The sequence below is a fragment of the Dermacentor andersoni genome, chromosome 6, assembly GCF_023375885.2.
Source record: "Dermacentor andersoni chromosome 6, qqDerAnde1_hic_scaffold, whole genome shotgun sequence".
Lineage (NCBI taxonomy): Eukaryota > Metazoa > Arthropoda > Arachnida > Ixodida > Ixodidae > Dermacentor > Dermacentor andersoni.
In genome coordinates, this window is record NC_092819.1 from 49,332,533 (window position 1) to 49,353,707 (window position 21,175).

General features: G+C 48.1%; 1 protein-coding gene across 2 annotated transcripts in view; it reads left to right on the plus strand.

The window, feature by feature from the left end:
* The window catches only part of LOC126523065 (uncharacterized), a 104,775-nt gene that overhangs the window by 23,075 nt on the left and 60,525 nt on the right, over nucleotides 1-21,175 (plus strand). The window lies entirely within an intron of this gene.

Below are 21,175 nucleotides of genomic sequence, written 5' to 3' on the forward strand. Positions count from 1 at the left end.
CTCTTACTGATATGGCCGTAACATTTCGCTCACAATAGGGAGTTTTAGAAATAGCGTTCCTAAGCGGCTTTGCGTAGCAAAAAAAAGAGACAATAACAACAAGAAAACAATGACAATATTTCGGGTTTTACGTGCCAAAACCACTTTCTGATTATGAGGCACGCCGTAGTGGATTCAGGACTCCGGAAATTTTGACCACCTGGGGTTCTTTAACGTGCACCTAAATCTAAGCACACGGGTGTTTTCGCATTTCGCCCCCATCGAAATGCGGCCGCCGTGGCCGGGATTCGATCCCACGACCTCGTGCTCAGCAGCCCAACACCATAGCCACTGAGCAACCACGGCGGGTGCAAGAAAACAAAGCTCTCTTGCAGTATTTTTCATTCTTTTGTGGCGCTTGACCGATAGCGTCGCCTAACTTTGGGTCCCCTATTCTTTTAAATTTCTTAATGACGCACCCCTCGCTTGGAACGTAAGCGCTCCCTTTGAAGTTGTGATAATACAAAAAGAAATATCTATTTTAATGTTCTCTTTAGTCTTCTTGGAGAGCTCTAGCGTAGTCTCTTTTGCATCTCAGTTCTTGCTCGGATTGAGAAGACACTCGCTAGCTCATCGTGACCATTGATAGGGGGGAAACGACGGCTTCATTCTCCCCGACGTTTTCTAGCGACACTGTCTCTGTCATTCCGCACGACATGGCTATAGAGACCGGAACTTTAGGCGAAATGCCTTTTTTTTTTCTTACGCCCTTATCGTGCCTATTTAACATATAAGCACGAACCATGGGAGCCTAGGAACCTTTTAGTGACACTGTTATTGTACCTATCGCGCCTATGTGTTCATTTCAATGTTGATGTCTACATTGGATTTATTTTCAGGACCTAACAATGTATATTTTTTTTCGTGTTTTATCCTAGCCTTACTTTGTTTGTAGTGTAATAACCTGCTGGAGAACTTAGCCGAGGGCGGCCTATTACTACCGAAAACATTTTGCGGGTGTAATTGTTGTTATTAACAGCTTCACACTAGACGAGCGCATCGCTGTGGGAACGGTCCAAACGGCATTACGCGACGGTACAATACAAGGTGACATAGCGAACTTTTGTGCCTACATCTCGTTTCCTTTTACCGACATAAAAGAGAAACTTGAATGCTCGGGCGAAATTCTGACCCAAAATGCGGGGCGCATTTTGGAAGTTTGTGAAAGGTTCGCCACCATTCAAAATGGACTTGTTGCTCAAAGACATAGCCCGAAACTTCAGCCTGTCTCGGACAAAAATCTCAAGTTTCCCCCAGAAAGAAGTGTCAAAGGCTGTGACCGGCGAACACTCTCTAATTCTAGAGAGCATTGGATTACCGAACGTTCCAATATGTGCCTCTAACTTCGGTCACTGCTGAGTGTCCCTTTCTTGCGTACAAACCAATACTCAGTGAAAGAAAGGCGCAACGCGAACCCGCAAATCTTGAGATGGTGCTTGTTTGTCATTGCTTTCGCGAGTTTTCTTGTGGTGTCTGTCATCATCACCATCAGCCTGGCTACGCCTCTCCCATACTTCTCCTACTACCCCGGTCGTGGTGTCTACAGTCACACTAAATTTCAGATGAACCGCGTAATCTGCGCAACTTGCCCCGTTCCGTTTTATCCAGAAAATGAAGTTAATTTCGCAAAACAGGGGTTTACTGGACTGTGTTCCTTAGAGAATCATAATGCATCCTCGTTTTCACGACAGAAGTTCTTATTAGTTGAGGTTATACACGACCTAAGGGACTGTTCTTGGGACGTATATATGTCTTAAATTATAGCTGTAGTGCCAGATGTAGGTGTCTAAAACATTTTCGGTGCCTAAACTTCCGGTCTTTAGTTATAACCGTTAGGTTACACAGTAACTTCATTCGCAACGCTATGTACTGGTTTCCGCCCCGGCACAACGCACTAGTGAAGTCCTGTTACACCTTGTAGCTTTGACTGCGCTGAATGGAACTACAGAGATAGAGCACCGTATGTATATAACAACACAACCGGGCCTTTCTTCGCGCTCACTCTCCGCACTCACGAACAACTCGCGTGCCGGAACGAATGCAGGGCCGCTCTTGAATGCTCGAGGCGTAGTAGACAGACGCTGGGAAGTCCGCCTGCGCCGTATTTCTGGTGCAATGGCGGCCGGCTCACCGAGGGTGGTATAGGATGCACACGGGTGGGGGTGAGAAGTCTTCCGCGGGCCAGCGCACATGCAACACGCAACGCCGAACTAGTTCGAAGGTTGCTACGCAGTCCCGAGTCGTATCGTCCCTCACCGAGGTTGTATATATACGTCCTCCACCAGGGTCGAAAGCTTCGTTTCGTCTTGATTGTTTTTCTTCCGTGGCTTACGCGGACGTTCTGCCTGACAAAGCAGTTGAGATGTGGACTCCTATAAGATGTTCAGATGACTTTGTTCGTAATTCATACTCTACTTTCGCTGCTCGCAGATGACACGCAGATGAAAAGAAACAGAACAGAAACAGACGACGAACAGACGAAAAGACTGAAAACAAAAGGCAAGGTGGAGACGACGAACAGACGAAAAGAAACAGAAAACAACAAGCAAGGGCGCTGTTTTCTTTTTTTCTCGTCCGAGGATTGTTTGAGCGGTGGAAGTGCGGAGAGGCGGGTGGAGTGTCGTTTGAATACTAACGCGGGAGCCTCTATTTCCCTAAAATTATGGGTTTAATAAAGCTGCTCCGACAGTCTCTGCTCTGGTCGCTTCTCCGCACGTTCGCTCTGCTTGCCGGAGAAGTTCTAATGCGCGGAGTTTATATGTGCTTTGGCTACATTCGGAAAATGTGGTGGTCGTTGTGGTAGACGCAGTTTGCATTCCTTCACCACTTCTGCTGTGTTTTTTTTTTTTTTTCTCGAGCGAGAGCTTTGTGACGACATGCGTCCATTCAGCGGCTCGGTCTGCGTGTCAGGGCTTTTTGGCTACAGTGTGGCCACGGAATGCATCTAAATGCTCGGATTAAGGAAGGGACGAACAGCGCCTGTTTCGCGTACCGGTACATTTGTCACGTGCTGTGCAAGGTGACACACTGACTAACCGCCCTGGTGGTGGGAACACCGGCTAATACGTGAAGTGTAGGAGGAAACCCCTCTGAGATGGAAGCAAAGGCACATAGGAGTGGACAAAGAAATCGATCTGCCTACAACTGGAGGTGGACAAATGCCCCCATTCTTGGTTTTTCCTCCCTAGCTCTCACGACGCAAGTCACGTCTTCACCTCGCCGTCACCATCACGTTAGGAAAAATTGCCCGCTCTCGCTCGTCCTCGTATTGAAAAGGCGACCGTCATCCTCTTACCTTCGGATTGCTACAATTTCAAGTAAACCATTTACTTGTCCCGTGTTCTTAGTTAACAAACTCGATTGCCTGCCGTGCCGTTTCGATTGTCGAAGCGTGCCACATTGCTTTTCTTATATGGGCATTGACTAAACTTGAATATTAAGCCGTCCGAAATGCTATCGAAGCGACAACCACACCTGCCACCTTTTTCTTTTTCTTTTTCTTTTTTTGACGTGAAGCCTCTTTAAAGTCGGTCAAAGGGGTTCGCTCGCTATAACCGCGTGTAACGAAAACATGTTATGCTATTGTCGCTTATATCTTGTGGAACCATGCCACGCACGCGCCTTACTTTGGTATCGTTGTGCAGAGAAAGGAAGCCATTACTCGGTCATGAATGAGTCGCACGCCCAAGTGGCTACGTCCTCGCGTCACGCTTAACGCAACAGGAGCTAAATTTAATCTCTCGCTCGGCGTTAAGACAGGCATAGCTCGGCGCTATACAATTGTCGATCAGAACGGGGGTGGTCACGTTTGGGAGAGCTCACTCAATCATGGTAGGTATAATCCATCAAGCTCAAACTTCTCCCCAATCAGGAGTTATATAAGGCCTACAGGCGTGCAATCTATTTTTTTTTTTCTTGCAGGAATTTCACGCTTGTTCGGGTATGGCGTCACCGCACGTTCGACGCACAGGGCCCAGAAATGGTGTGAAGAGATTCGGGCATCAAGAAAGAGGGATGCCAGTTCACATCCACCATATTTGACCACGGCGGGCGCACTTTGTATATAGGGAGCGAGCACGTCCTTGGCCAACATGCATATTCATTGAAAAGGCGAGCGTTAATGGTGCTCCAGAGATTAGGGGATGCGAGCGACATTCTCGACAAACATTGAGTAGATTATTTATCACCCATTGTAAGCTCAGTGTATGTGTTTTATTTGGCCTGACCTTGTTCCATTCGGTGCCTGAGTTCATCTGCATTCGTGTAAACTTGAGCCGTCTTTTTCTCGGTGCCCTGCCTTCAGCGTAGTTGTTTGTCTGAACTTGACGTTTCAGCGATTTCTCCTACGTTTTTTTCTTTTTTTTTTTTTTTGCTTCTTTAAGACTTGACTTTAGCACTGAGGGTGCTGCACTTATATGGCTTGACTTTGAAAATGTTTGACTCATTTATATAAGTTGACTTTAGGTTCGCACTTGTTTTTTAATGTTATTTTCTCTTACCTGTCACCTTCATTATTTGCATTTCTATGTGAGAAGGAGTAAAACCGGCCCCGCTAAGGCCACCAGCATCACGTAATCATCATATACTAAAAAGGGATGCACGTTTTCATATGGGCTTCTTTTATTTTATTGATATTTTTTGTCATTCTGCCGCGTGGCAAATCCTCCGAGATAAAAAAAAAAAGAAATTATACAGAAACTTTGAGAATTGTCTACTAATGCGTAAGCATTCTTTGGCTCGGCTGCTACCTTGCTTCTGCTTGCTTATTTAGCGAGCTAATGCATGTCTACCTATCGCTACCAACCATCTACTATAACACTACTAATACCGATTACATCTGTTAACTTGACCAATTATGCATTTATTGTGCAGATATATCGTATCAACTGACGCGAAGCGCCGTCACAACCGTCCTTTTTCCCACACCGCAGCTTTCTTCTTTTTTCTTTTTTTCAAGGTTCCCTTTTTTGTTACGACCTTGACGCGGCGACGGCGACGTCACCAGTTTTTTTTTTTTTTCTAACGCTACCAATCATGTACTATTACATCATTATAACGATTGCACGTGGTAACTTGTTTGTTTTCTTTTTTTGTTACGCCCTTGACGAGGCGATGGTGACGTAACCATTTTGTTTTCTTTTTCTAATGCTACCAATCATCTACTATTACAATATTATAACGATTAAATGTGTCAACGTCACCAACAATGCATCTATTTTGCAGATGTAAGGCCGAGGCATACTCGCCAAAGAATGCTTACGCATTAATAAAGCTGCACTGACTAGATGATGCGTGTGCCAACGAAGCCTCGCCGCCCACGTCGTATCGAAGAAGCCGCCTCGAGCAGACGAAGAAGACATTGTGCGCTACTGCGGCAATTACGGAGGGGTGCACTCAGGCCCGGCGGGTGGCGTCTCGTTGCATAATGCGCCAGCCGATGGGCCTCTTCTGCTGCAGCCTCTGAGCTCAGGAAGCCGCCTCGTCTGTATACGCTGTACATCAACCTTGTAGGAGGATGCGTGTGTATACGCGCGATTCTCTAATCGCGCGTCGTTATTGTGCCCACCCGAGTCGTCTGCGTACAGCGGTAGGAGTAAGACGTCTCGCGTTCTAAAGCGACGTTGCCGCGTTCGGTTTTTTATTTTATTTTATTTATTTATTTTTTGCACAGTAAGCGCAGCGGCGACGTCTTCCGTTACGCTGGGCGAAATTTTTTACGAGCTCTCGTGTTGCGAGGTATTTCTTAACACGGCGTGCGCGGTCTAACGCTTCGCGAACTTCTGCTCGTGAAGGCGCCAGTGGAAAGCGGCTGTGCATTTTTATTGTGATAGCAATAGTGTGGACACTCTGCAGGCGCATTTCTGCCGTCGGCGTCGCCGTGAGGTTCCGTATGAGTGAAGGGGTGTGAGGGTGAGCCGGCGAACGCGGTTCAATCTCGAGTGCGCGAGCGAGGAACGCGGCCAGGATGCGTGCCCTCTCATGTCGCGCGCGAGGCAGGGGGAGGCAGGCGAGGAAGGAGGGGCGTTCTGGCAGCACCACCTACACAAGAGATGGCCTGAGCGCTCGGCGAGTGACGTCACGGAGAAGAGGCCGGCGGCGTGCTCGGGGACACGGGTTGAATGAAGGGATCGCGCCCTTACGGACAACGTTAACCAGAGCGCAGTTATTGTTTTTTTAGGCATAGTTGAGCAGATGGCCTGCATGGAATAGAGGGTGTTCCAAGATTATTTTATTTATGCAAAAGCTATTTACGCGCTGCATTATTAAAAAGCCCATCCATAAAAAATGAAATGGTTCAACCTTAGGATTGAGAACGAATTTCGGGTAAATGATGACAGGGAACATGGCTTATATTGAAAAGTCACAGTGCTGCCTTCTTCAGATTAGCTTCTTTGCCTTGATTTATCGTCGGTGACAAAGAGTTTGCCGTTCATGCGACCACAAAAGTTCTTCAACAAAATGTTAGCACTGTACCATAACACATATATCTCATGACAACTTCACTGGTGTGCCCTTCTTCACATTCGGGGCATATCTATTTATTCCAGTCTAGAATAGGCTCTAAACGAATAATTTAGCTTTCCAGACATTATTACATACAGTACCGCAGTTCACATATTTACAACACCTCAAATGAGTTTAGGTCAGGAGATACAAAACATTCGTGCAGCTATTTACAAAGAAACAGCTGCCTTATTCCGCAGAATTCCAGCTTTTCTCTTCTTTGCCTTAGCGTTGGCACCCAATATTCTGTCATTGATCTTGCGGAAACATGAACGCATGATTTTTCGGCCCCGATTCGTAATTGCTCCAGCAATTGGGCACGCAGCACTTGTTAGGCATGTGCTGGCATGAAGGTAATCCACATTTCGCGACAATGAAGGCTTGCCGGACACACAACCGCAATCGCAGCACAAGCGCAGAGACCACATGCACGGTTCACGCGCAGAAAAAAAGTGCCATCGGAAGCGTGTCGCCGCATGCCAGGAATTTTCTAACCCCGAAGCTATCCAAGGAGCAGCAGGGTTCCCGGAACTAATCGAATTGTTATCGCCGTCGTCGCCCACTCGGTCTTCCGCGTCTCATTTTCAACACAGGGTGCACCGCTGGGAGCTTCGTAGCACGCTGCATAGAACTTCTATGTGGGCCTCTTTTGCGTGACGTAGCTCAAGGGGAGAGGGTACAAGCAGAATGCCTTAACTTCTCTAGAGGATGTTGGTTCTTTTCCGGCATCTGCTAGGGTGCCTCGATGTCCTTCTCGCCCGCCGCTCCCTACAGAGCGGAGACAACCGCGGCGTCTACTACGGCGTTCGCCACCCGAATGGCGGATGCCGTAGGGACGCGTAGCCGGCGCTCGTGTGTCTTGAAAGCTTTGAAAGCGATACGCGACGTGGCCAAAGTGCGCGCCCACGCGTGCCTCATCTTCAACGCAATCTGCGATGCTTGCAGAGTGCGCGTAGTGCCGGTAGTTTCGTATGCGCTGTGCTTTCGACGTTTCGTTCGCGTTGGAGCGAGAGATACACGAAGGTCAATTCGCTTGCTGCTGCCGCGATTCCTCGCTCCAAAATTTTGACAGCGAGTTTCCGCGGTCGTCGAGTGAAATGTGTTCATGTTTGTTTGAGCTCGCATGACACCGTGCTTGTTAATTTACTTAAAACACGTTGGCGGGCTAGTTGTTTTGAATACATGACAGAATGTGTAAGCGCGACTGAACAAGGACGTAGAAAGAAGCAGACACACAAAGGCAGCGCTATCCCTGTGTCCCTGTTTCTTTCTACGTCCTCGTTGAGTCACGCTTACATATTCTATCATTACTAATTTAGTTAGTAAGCGAATGATTACAAGTTTATACCACCGATAAAGCTACTATCCTTACTTTGTACAGCTATCTACAAATTTGCTATCGCAATCGGTGCTTAGCCTTTCGGGTGGCACTGCGACGTTTTTTTTTTTCCTTTTTACGCACCTTTTAAGGAGGGCGCGTTCGCCGCCTATAGGCGTCAAATGCATTCCATTCGGGCACATGTGGCACGGCCAGTGTGCGCTGATCGGCTATAATTAAAAGAGGAAGCGAGCGGGACGAAACAAATTAGAGTCCCTCTTGTAGCGCAACGTGTCACGGTTTTATCGTTACTTTGCATTTCGTCATTGCGGGTGCATCGATGTTCGCTCCGCCGAGCGCACATGCCCGACGCTGCGTCGCGCAAGAGTGAAATCGTCCCCGAATGTGATCGGGCGAGAATACAGCTCCGGTGTTTAAGCTATGGGCGACTTTCCAGCCACCGATCTGAAATGCATGTAGATAAGCATGGTCATTGAAGGCTGTTATCGCCGAGACGTTTCGCTAAGCTGTTCCATGGAGCAGCAATTCACCAGGAGGCACTCATCCAGCTTCCCTGCCTGCAGGGGGCCAGGCGTGTAGAGAGCCAGGTGGTTAGCAAGTAGTAAGCCCCCCACCCCACTTTTTTCCCTCTCCCCTCTTTCATATAGTGGTATTGTCCACGGAGTAATCCCTAAATGTAACTTAATTGGCATCTAGCCGAATGTATAGGATATCAGATCACCAGCACCTCCCGACGGATGATGTAAGGCAAAGCGAAGGCATGCGCCATTCAGGTCCGTACGGCACTTTCGCTTCTGACAACCGCAGAGGTGGAAGCGCAGGGCTGATCACTGCTCGACCTTCCGGAAAACATTGTGCGGATCGACGGCCTTATGCGATAAAAGGCAGCGATACGGTTGGCGAAGACGTCGGTCCGTCATTTGGCAAAGCGTTGCGCGCGCAGGTACAATTTCATCGTTAAATACCTTCGGAATATCAAACTGAACATTCCTGCCGCTTTCGAGAGACAATCACGACGACCGCATCGTTGGGCCGTTGTTTGCCCTAATGGGGAGAACGCATGCTCGAACATGCAAGCGGGGGCTGCACGTGCACACAATCGACTGCATTTAATGTCCCCTCGTAAGTACGTCGAAACGAGGCATAAGAAATAAAGAGAAAAGAGTCATTTGGCAATCGGGCGAGCCACGTAGCAGCAGCAGCAGCGAGTACTTCTTCTCCCCTTTTCACAATTCCATTTCGTGCTCATTCGTGTCTTCTGCTGGCGCAACCAAGTGGGTCACATAACTGCGCGCGTTTGAAGCCTCCGCTTGTGGCACATACGACAGCGATAACAATGAGAAGCCGCGTTCGCCGCGCACGAAGGCAATCGTTAGTGCATATGTAATGCGGCGGCTACGGAATATCGATGACCGCAACGTGTCGTGGTCCGCTCCTTTTCGCAGGCCGAAGAGCGTCGGTGCGCATCGAAATCGAACCAGGGGGGGGGAGTAGGGTGCTGGTTTGTGAAGGATTATGTTGCAAAAGATGCGTACGATTTTCTCGTCTTTGTTTTCTTTTTCGCCTCCAACCACGCGAAGTGAGCGCCTCAGCACCCCGCGGAGCGGTGTTTGGAGAATGCCTGCCTAGCTAGACTCGTTATTGAATGGCGGATGAGTTTAAGGCGAGAACCTCCCGTTGTCCTTCGCATCCTTTACTCTTCAGATGTATAGTTTAGGAGACGGTTGAATTTAAAGCGCACGGCGAGAATTCGCTCGCGCGGTACTGACCTAGCTGCATGCGGGAGGAAGCCCCCGGCTGCTTAGTAGAACAAGCTTCGCATGAAACTCGCCTCCTTACCTGGTTTCTGGCTGCGCTGAACTTTCGGTGCTTGAAGGGTTGGGAGGTGTAGCAAGCGTTTCTTTTTTGCACTGTATACTAACTGATTTCTTTATTTCTCTTTACTCCTCTTTTCTTCCTGACCTCCTTCTTCTCCAGTCTCTTGTCTTGAATCTGGTTAACCTTCCTGCAGTTTCTCTCTTTCTGCGCTCCGAAGACAATACACGAGAAAGCGGTGTACACGTTAGAAAGTACGTACGCATTTCTAGCTCTTTGCTTCTGAATAACGAAGCAGGGAAATTTGTTGCTAATGCGTTAGCATTAGGAGTGCCAAAGGGGAAAAAAAACGTGTATGTGCGTGTGTGAGGTGTGGGAAGCCGGCCACGTGGTAGAGGCAAAGTCCTTGAGCCGGATTATTTGAAGAGACGGGCATTACTAGCACGGGAAAGCGAAACATATGTTCAACTAATTATCAAGATGCTATAATTAACTTCTTAATTAATTACTATATGGCACATATTGCAATTTACGAATTGTAGCCGGTCATCTTGCAAGGCACATCCACTTGAGATGAATCTCCAGGATGACACCACTTCCAAGATATTCTCTCCCAAAGCGCGGGACGGAATACGCGGACGTTCCAGTTACTTTTGTGCTTAAATGCATAAAATAGCGTTTTGTTAAAAAATAAGGGGGACAACAGTGCATTTTTACAGTGAGTTTGAATTTGTAAATTGCAATATGGGCCGTGAAGTAATTAATTATGAAGTTATTTAGTGATTTTTTAAATTAGTTCAATATGTGCAGTAGTGCCCGTCTCTCTGAATGGTCCAGCTCAATGACCACAATTATGTTATCTGCAACAGGCGATCTTTAAAAATTACGGAAAGCTTATAAAATGGTCTCCAATCCACGCTGGATTGGACAGCGAAGCTGTAAACGACAACTATAGAACGAGTTCCCATTGCGATGCAGGTTGAAATTATTCACATGGCGACATTCACGTGTACTTTACCTCATTATTAGCCTAAGGCGTTTCTACGGCCTGCGATTTGGCTTGCGTTGCTAATTCGTGTATCGACATAGAGTGGACCAGGGAGAAAAGAAATTCGCCGCGCCTCGTATGCAGCCTCCTCTTCAGGAGTCCTCAGTATATGTGGCCTTTCTATAGCACTGTCACAACACAAACAAGTTGCTAGACGCGTTCTTCCTTTACGTAGGAAAGTGCAGTTACGTCACTCCCTGTTTTGTATGCTACAGTCAAGCTGCCGTCGCCGCGGCAGCTTGCGCAGCAATCATCTTTCCCGGAAAACGTATGCGGTGAGCGCTACGTGCTTCGCGTTGCATGTAGGCGCAGGAGCGCCTCATCATCGATTATGTGTCTCGGATGCTTGCTTTGAGCTTGTTCTTTAATGAAACGTACCTTGTTCCGTGTGTTGTATGCGTGGTTCCAAAGAATGTACGCACTGTTCGCTTCATTTTGCTGAGTGCTTGTAGCCTCTGCCTTATCAGTGTATGAGCCACTACATTTGGTGATGGTAGTTTTCTGTCGACGTTGCGCCACGAAGAAATCTCGGGATCCTAGCCACAGACAGCTTCGCTGTAAGGTGATCGTCCCGTTTATATGCAGTGCAACTGACGGTGATCCGGGGCAGACCACAGTCAGTTGTACTTCGCTCGTCGAAGAGGCAGGACGTGTGTTGAGTGAGATGCTGAACAACACATTACAATGTGGTAAACGCGGTTTAACTCATGAATGAGGGGTCAACTTCAAAGAGATGCGACGTAATGCTTACGCATCTCTCTCGCATTTGCCGCTAAACTGCCACTTGTTCTTTGTATTCTTTCTTTTTTTTTCGTGCATAAAAGAGATGTCACTTGCTGTGTTTTGCTGAGGAAAGCAATCTCCGCATGTCATCCGACGAAACCAAGTCCTGTTCCAAAGTGAATTAACCGCTATTGCGAAATAACGGTGCAGCAAAGCAACCGCCCGCCTTCTCTATCGCCTTCCTCGCTATAACGAAGCAGGATCACTGCATCGACCGTCAGTGATTACCGCATTGCGCCACGATCGTTGTACGAACATTTCGGCAGCGGCGGCACTCGGTCAGTCGACGGGTCAGTAATTGGAGCAGCGAGAGCTGCCGGTGGCACTCACGAGCGCGGGGGTTGCGATCGACGCACTTGCGTCACGATCGGCCGTCGCGTTCCAGTGGGATGACATTCGCTCAGCCATCCAGACGAACAGCTGCTCGTTTGTTCCGCTCTCGAAATTCACAGCGTAGCAGCGCGCTACTGCGAGGAACGCGGTCGCGTGCCCATATAATCACGGCACAAGTTCGAGCAGCTAAACCGGAGTAGTGGGCATTACACGGCTTGCAAGAGGCGGCGGCGGCTTTGCTCGTTGATAACACACAGGCGTTGTACATTACGCACGACACATATCTTGCTTGCAGTGCCCAGTAAGCTCCTCTGCCGTTTTCCATTAACAGTGATGGTCGCACGGGCACCGCGTCGTATAGGTAACAATAAGAACGCCTAACAGGAACATGTTGCTGCTGAGAACGCGAAACCAAGATTCATGATGGCGAGGAACGAATCAACTAATGACTGATTCGTAACAACTGTCCTTTATTCCGTCTTCTTCACACGCGCCTAGCCAAAAGTTACTCTTCTTCTTTCTTTTTTATGTGATTTAACGTGCCAGAACCACCATCTGATTATGAGGCATGCACTTTGTCGTGGAGGACTATGTAATAATTTCGATCACCTGATTTCGAACGTGCACCTAAATCTAAGCACACGGATGTTTTCGCTGCTTCGTAACAACTTCGGGGGAAGCGCTCCGGTTTTGGTAATGATGGATCAGCGTTATTCAGCTTGAGCAATTAACCTGGCGTTAACTAACGTCGGTTTTCGGTTTTATACGAGTCCGCGCAATATTCGTGACACGCGCTCCGGTCAACTGCGCCGCCAGCGAGAGATTGCTCGCAATTCTACGGTCGCCGTGAATAAGAAAAAGAAGCACGCGACCGCACGGTTGCAGACAGTTAGCTCTGGACGTCCATGGCTTTTCGCAAACCCGGAAGCGCTCCCCATCGCATCGTGACAAGGCGGTTTTGCAACCTTACGTGCTTGCGGATGCGTGGTTTCCTGGTCAAGTTATCCGCTACGCCGAGCGGGCCAAATCATGTGCCGTTGAGATTCGTCCACGTGCCGTCAACTGTGCAAGCGACAGACAGACAGACAGACAGACAGACAGACAGACACACACACACACACACACACACACACACACACACACACACACAGACATGTCAGACAGACATGCCAGACAGACATGTCAGACAGATAGATAGACGGACGGACAGACATGTCAGACAGATAGATAGACGGACGGACAGACATACAGACATGTCGGACATGTCAGACAGACGACGACAGATAGATAGACAGATGGTCGGACAGACAGACAGACATCTCAGACAGATAGATCAATGGACGGACTCACAGACAGACAGACAGACAGACAGACAGACAGACAGAATGTCAAACAGATAGATAGACAGACATGTCAAACAGACAGACAGACATGTCAAACAGGTACAGACAGACAGATATGTCAGACAGGTACAGACAGACAGATATGTCAGACAGGTAGATAAACGGACGTACGGACAAACAGACAGAAGTGTCATACAGACAGACATGTCAGACAGATAGATAGACACACGGACGGACGGACGGACGGACAGACAGACAGACAGACAGACAGACAGACAGACAGACAGACAGACATGTCGTACGTGTCAGACAGATAGATAACAGACATGTCGGACAGAAAGACACGTCAGACAGGTATACGTGTCAGATAGATAGACGGACGGATGGACAGACATGCCAGACAGATAGATAGACGCACAGATGGGCGGACGGACAGACAGATAGACATGTCAAACAGATAGATAGATAGATATAGATATAGATATAGATATAGATAGATAGATAGATAGATAGATAGATAGATAGATAGATAGATAGATAGATAGATAGATAGATAGATAGATAGATAGATAGATAGATAGATAGATAGATAGATAGATAGATAGATAGATAGATAGATAGATAGATAGATAGACATGTCAGACAGATAGATAGACAGACGGACGGACAGACAGACAGACATGTCAGACAGATTGATAAACGGGCAAACAGACGTGTCAGACAGACAGACAGACAGACAGACAGACATGTCAGACAGATAGATAGACGGATGGACAGACAGACAGACATGTCAGACAGATAGATAGACGGACGGACAGACAGACAGACATGTCAGACAGATAGATAGACGGACGGACAGACAGACAGACATGTCAGACAGATAGATAGACGGACGGACAGACAGACAGACATATCAGACTGATAGATAGACGGACGGACAGACAGACAGACATATCAGACTGATAGATAGACAGACGCACAGACAGACAGACGGACGGACGTACGGACGGACAGACAGACAGAGATGTCAGACAGACAGACAGACAGATAGACAGAGAGACAGACATGTCAGACATGTCAAACAGATAGATAGATAGACAGACAAACATGTCAGACAGATAAATAAACGGACGGACGGACAGACAGACAGACATGTCAGACAGATAGATGGACGGACGGACAGACAGGCACACAGACATGTCAGACAGACAGAGAGCTAGATGGACGGACGGACAGACAGACAGGCACACAGACATGTCAGACAGACAGACATGTCAGACAGAAAGACACGTCAGACAGACATACATGTCAGAGAGATAGATAGATAGACGGACGGACGGACAGACAGACATGTCAGACAGATAGACAGACGGACGGACGGACAGACAGACATACATGTCAGACAGATAGACAGACAGACAGACGGACGGACAGACAGATAGATAAATGGACGACGGACGGATGGACGCATTCAGACAGACATGTCGGACAGATAGATACAGACGGACGACAGACAAACAGACAGACATGTCGGACATGTCAGACAGGTAGAAATAGACAGGTAGAGATACTGTATTTCTCAAATAAATAAATAAACGGATGGGCGGACAGAGAGACAGACAGACAGACATGTCAGACAGATAGACAGACAGACGGACGGACGGACGGACGGACGGACGGACGGACAGTTCTTAAACCAATGCAGCTATCAATTCAAACATCTTCAATGCGGCTTCCAAATTGGTATGAGACAATTCAAGCAATTAAGACAGACAGACAGACAGACAGACAGACAGACAGACAGACAGACAGACAGACAGACAGACAGACAGACAGACAGACAGACAGACAGACAGACAGACAGACGGACGGACGGACGGACGGACGGACGGACATACACACCTGTCGGACATGTTTGATAGATAGATAGATTCGCTGGGCACTGCGCATCGAAATGTGGAAATGTATCACCTTTTAGTGGCAGATGTGTGGGACATGTGGCGGATGCATTTACATAGAAATAAGGCAAGAAAATGTAGAAATGCCAAGCACTTTAAGGGGGCGAAAGGAGTCAAGGGTGCCAAAAGAGTGTCAAGGGACAAAGGCTAGTCAATGAGGTCGGTTAACTGCAGGAATGAGTTAAAGCACGGGTCTTCAGGTTCTCGGAGAACAGCAGGCGTCCTCAGCTTCGGCTGCATTACAGGGCAAGATCACGGACACGAGAAGACGCAAGTGCCTCAAGAAGTTGTCACTTGTTTTAAAAAGAAAAAAAAAACTGATAGAATTTGTCGGTCGATCTGCAGGTTTTGCATGCACGGGCGTCCCTTATACTCGCGAAATTATGGCAATTTCAAACCGCCGTTACACCCCTACGATCACATGCCACGCGCTCCCTCTAGCTCTTTGGGTACGTTCTCGCTCGTTTTTCTTTCTTTCCTTCTTCCTTCCTTTCTTTCTTTCTTTCTTTCTTTCTTTTCTCTCTAGTGCTCGATAGACAGCCTACGCGAGCACGGATTGCCTCGTTCAGTCGACGACGGCTGGCGCAGTGGTTACGAGCGCCGCCAACGTAAATCGTCTCGCCTGATTGCGTAAACAGAGTGGCAGCAGCGCGTTCGCATAACTGTGCATACCCGCGCACATCTCTGGGGTGGTGCACAGGCTTGCGATGTGGCGGGCGGACCTCTGTAGAGCACGAGAGCGCGGTTCTTCGCACGCTTCCGCCATTTTTTGTTCTGCGCTTCGTTAGCCTTTGAGGCGCGCTCGCCTGATGAGGATCCAGCCGGTTGTTGCGTGGTGCTCGATTTATGGGTTCTCGTAGAGATATATAAACGAGGCGAATGGAACACACTTTTGCTTCTTTGCCGCCTGAGCGTGTTCATTGTTTCGCGTCGAACGTAGCTGAACTGTGGGTTGCGGCAAACAGAAGAACGAAAATTTATGCCCGTAAGGTGTCTACGCGCGAGAGAAAGCGAGATAGAGAGAAAGATCAACTTTGATCACCAGGACGGCTCAGAGGTCTGAGAAGGGGAGTGGTTTAGGGGAGAGGGTCATAAAGAAGCAAAAAAAAAAAAGCGCTCAAGCTCAAGCGAACTACCACAAGCCAGCAAGGAAACAGAAAATAATCCAAGCAAACGGACAAAAAAAGAAATGCCACAGACTGCCAGTATAATCGACTGTCTTGAAAAGAAGCTCCGGAAAACTTTTTTATGGGAGTTCACCAACGCTGTGGAGATTTATTGAAACAGCGGGTTTAACTTCTGCTGCATTCAAACTGAAGTTACTTGTTTGGTAATTACGGAACGAATCCATAGTTGCTCTTACAGTGTTAGCTTGTGTGCTGATGAATTCAATGCAAATTACTCACTGTGAGTGCATAATTATTTTAGTAATGTTTTCTGCTTCCCTGTTTATTCCACCGATTACTAGTAAGCGACCTGCCGTACGTGTTAAGTGATACGCAGGCACCATGATACGGCACGCATTCCTCAGAATGCCTAGAGAGCGGACTTCCATTTTCATTACAGGACATTGAAACAGACGGGCTTTGTGTCGCACATGACGATTTGCTCTTGAGGAATCTATAGCTATGGCAAACGTTGCCTGTGCGACCCAACGTGAACGGACGCCTGTATGGATGCGGCCAGAATTAGTTTTGAAAAAGATGTGCTTACGTCACCCGACTTCAATAATATTTATTTTGGTTCATACTCGAGCCGGTGTTTGTAGACTATGGCCCAAGGTGGCAGGAAAGGTGCTAGGGTTCGACGAAACTTCCCCCTTCCCCATTGCAGGGTAGCCTACCGGGCTCAGCTCTGTTTAGCTTCCCGCCTTTCCCTTTTGACTTCTTTCTTTGTCTCTCTGTCAGTACATCGGGTGTCGGCGCTGTCGTCGACAAAGACCGCATGCTCAAAACAAACGGTTTGGTGTTGTGACGTACCACGCAGTGGTTGCAGAAATAAATTTTTCGCCTTATAGGGGAGCATTGGCTGTGGGCAATTCTCCGAAGCCGGTGAAGTTTTTAAGTTTGTATGCTTAAGACGCATAGCACATCAAACCAAGTCGGTGCAGACGCGACCGCTTTTTGAAGCCAATCTAACCTTGTATAACGAGCGCTATTTTCATTCACTACGTAGGAAGCCGGGCGCCCGAGAAAGCATCCAGTTTGTGCACGCAAGAGAACGCTTCAATTTGTTGGCCTCTCAGGCGAGCAAACCTTGATGAAATCATTCTGTGGCCGACAAAATTATTTCCTTTTAGTCCCACCGTCTACAAATAACGGGCTAACGGCGCTCCCACGATGTGAGATCTTTCTCTCGAATCGATCGCCGGTCCGATCACGCGACGGCGAAGATCTGTCTCAGCGTGCATCTATTAAGAGAGCGGCTGACCTTGAGAGACAACGCTCCAACGTCACACGGATTGCACGCACACGCCGTGACATCGTCCTCTCAGCCCAACTCTTCACGCGGCAAACAAAACCCTTCAAGGGCGTTCTCACTCGGTTGAGTCCGTCTGCAGATTTCGGTTTCCCCGGCCCTTCGGCCGGGTCCCAAAGGCAGCTTGCGCGAGAATGCGCATTCTCCCTTCTTTCGCTTCGTTTTATTCCTTCGGCTCTCGGCACGCATGATAATGGACGATCTTGAGACAAGCGTTTCGTGTTGCTGCAGCCCCGGCTTGCTCGCCCGGGCCCACGGGGCGCTGTTTGAGGTCGGCTTCGGCCACTTAGGCGTCATTTGTGTCATGCAAGCATCTCCTGCCGCTCGATGCATCTCGCGTGCACGCGCGCGCGCGCGCGCGTTGGATCGTTTTCGCGAAGCAGCGTTCATCGCTCACTGAGCTGCCTCCCTTCACCCGCGGTCCTTTCTCCGGCGCTCAGAGAGGTCTTTGTCTCTTTCCCGAACGAAGCCCTGGCGGCCTGCCCAGCCCACGCTCTCGCATATAGGAAGACGGAGCACAAACAGCCTCTAAAGCGTCGTCTGTGTAACGCGACGCGAAAGCGTGGCGTGTATTTAACCGCTTTCTTCTTTACTGCAGCCTATCCAACACCGTTGTCCTATCGATGCGCGGCGAAAAGCGTGACGCGAGTAAAACTTGAGTCGACAATACAGAAAGGGTTTCGGTACCTCGCCGCCTTTTTCGAAATGCAAATGCGATCCATCCAGCGGCCGCGGGTCGAATTGAATTGTGGCGACTCGTGGCCACGTTTCATATGGAGGCGTCATTGTGGCTCGGGTGTTTCTCTCGCGTCGAAATCTTGCAGACGTATGCGTGCGAGCTCTCGGAGAGAGATTGACGCTGCAATTACGAAGCGACCTTCGACACGTACTACGCTGCCTTCCGACGCGGGAGGTCCGAAGGCGCGATCGATGGGCGATGCTGCAAGTTTAGCAGGTGTCGCCGAAAGAAGGCTTTGTGTGCCTTGAACAGCGCCTGGTGCATAAAATGCTGCAGGAAGTCGGAGTGGCTGAACGCATGCGCCGCAGGCGTAAGTGCTATTTGCGCGAGGCGAAGACATTGAGCATGAAAAACCACTTATTACGTATTCGTATGTCCGGTTCAAATGTGTACTTGCATTCATGGCCTGTCCTTTTTCCTTCTTACCACCCTTTTTGTCAATTTTTTTCTCAATTGCCTGGTGTATAGAGAACTCTCTTACTCGCACGCGCGATTCTTTTACAAGATATTCGCCCTGATCGCGGTGTGTACGGTCACGTGATCGAATCACCCTATAAAGTCATCCACGCGTTATCTGTGCGTTATCCGCGATATTGAGAATGTCATCAGTCCGGAATTCGAACTGGGCAAAAACTCGTTCATTAATTATCACGCGATGACGTTGTGTCACATTCGGACGAAGCCATAGCGAGGTCATTGCGTACTGCGCTAGCACGATGACACGTTGTGCACGTGCTCATTGTGTAGCATACATCCGTACTTAACATTATTCTTTCGTGGTTGTTCCCCAGCCAGCAGAGTGATGGGGAACAGCGAAGGATCGCAGAACAGTGCACAGTATCCGGGGCGTATATTTTCTGTATACTTTTAGGACAGTAATGAAACCAAACACATCTTGGGCGTACTTCAGCTCCTGCATGTCTATTGAGAAAGGAGCAGCTGCCTTAACTGCTATATATATTGAACTTCGGCTGTACTTAGCCACAAGAAAAGTCTTCCTGCATTTGTGCATGCAGCTATACTGTAGTTATTGGGATAAACACAATTAATTTGTTAAGTGCCCGCGCGTGGACATGCGCGTTAAGCTGCATCCTATAATAGGGGTCATTTTTATCTGAATGATAGTCTTTCTGTTGGCCTGAAACATGTATGAGGAACGAGCTATAGCCTGATCTGGCTTTCTCACACGGAGGAAGGGAAATGCTTAGGAGAGAGCATCGCACAACTCAATTACGCGCAACCCGTGATGTTTACGTCAGAGCGCGTGGCACAGTCTCAAAAGAAGTTCGCACCCCGTTTTGGGGCTTACGTTGTCCCACAAAAATAATCGTCATCTATCTTGCGCGCCTTTCCTTTCTTCAACGCTGCGTGTTCGGTACTTCCAAGTCACGAACGGAATGCGCGTTATCAACGTGACATTGCATTCTTGACAGGAAAGTAGCGGGCGCAGAGTTTTCAAGAAAGGAAACGCAAGCAACTACAGACGACGATTATTATTCTGGGAAAATATAAGCCCTAAAGTGGGGTGCAAACTCTTTTGAGAGTGCACGCACTAAGAAAAATTACAGCCCCGACGATGGATTTGACGACGAAACACCCTTTTTGCACCCTTCCTTTTCTTTTTTTGCTCATTTTGAAAACTGGTGCATTGGTTAGCAAAACACCCTTAGTCAATCCTGCAGAGGCGCTAAAAGGGTGTTTTACGCAAAACCTATATACCTTGCAGAATTTGAAGGTGTTCGAGAACTTCAGCATTTCGAGCAGGTGAAATGTCATCAGTGCCTATTTACCAGCGGTTTTCGCTTCGTCATTGTTCGAGCACGACGTATAGTCACGGTAGGCTATGGATGTCAACCTGTTACGTCATGCACATGGCGTCGCCCAAGTTGAAATACATAGCTTTTTCTTTTATTTCATATTCTGCCTTCTGCTTTTTACCTCTGACTTCGTTTAAGTTGTTTGAGCTTGGCGTTGTTTTATGCGTAAGCTGACAATTGTCAGCTAATCATAGCGCGTCAGCCAATCGTAGTTCCCCATGCGCATGTTCTTTATGGTGTAACATTGGGGGCGGCCCAGTATTGTGCGCAGTAAGTTTTGCGCCGTTTCATTCAGTATTGGTTGGAGTAAAACGCGCATGGGCATGCTGGGAAATATACTTAGCCGACATGACCACAGCATTTATTGTGAAGGTGGAGCGGCCCGGTGGTAAAGTGGAACTGCTTTGTCCACTTCTGTTCTTCCTACCTTTGACATCTTACTGTTAGGTTCACTTAAATTGTTTTAACCTTGGTGTTGATTTAAAGCTAAACTGAAGCACTGGAGAGCATGGCGTCAGCCTAACAGGGCACCTGGAGGTGCTACTGCACTCTGAAGGTGCTGTAATATTCCGCTTGGTATAGTGTCGGAAACAAAGAACAAAGAAAAATGGGGTGTTCGAAAGGTAGGACATCCGACCGGCAGGCCACCAGTCCAAATCGAGGCTGCAGTGGCTTTTTCTTTTCCTTATATTTTTTTAAACGTCTCTGAAAGCACGTCGGGATTACTTCGATGGACATCCCAAAGACTAAGAGAGTGACATAACAAAAGATATCGCTGTCAAAGTAAAACGTTCTTTGCATTTCGGCGAAGCACACATTAGGGGAAAGGGTGCAATGCCAAGAAATCACCCTTTCAAGCGGGTGTATTAGTTCGCTTGTTTCCTTTTTTTCTGTGGGTTTATGAGGGTGAGTTATATATACACGAGGAAACACTCCTAAGCGTGGTGCAGTGTTCCTTGGTGTGTAGGTGTTAGTGCTT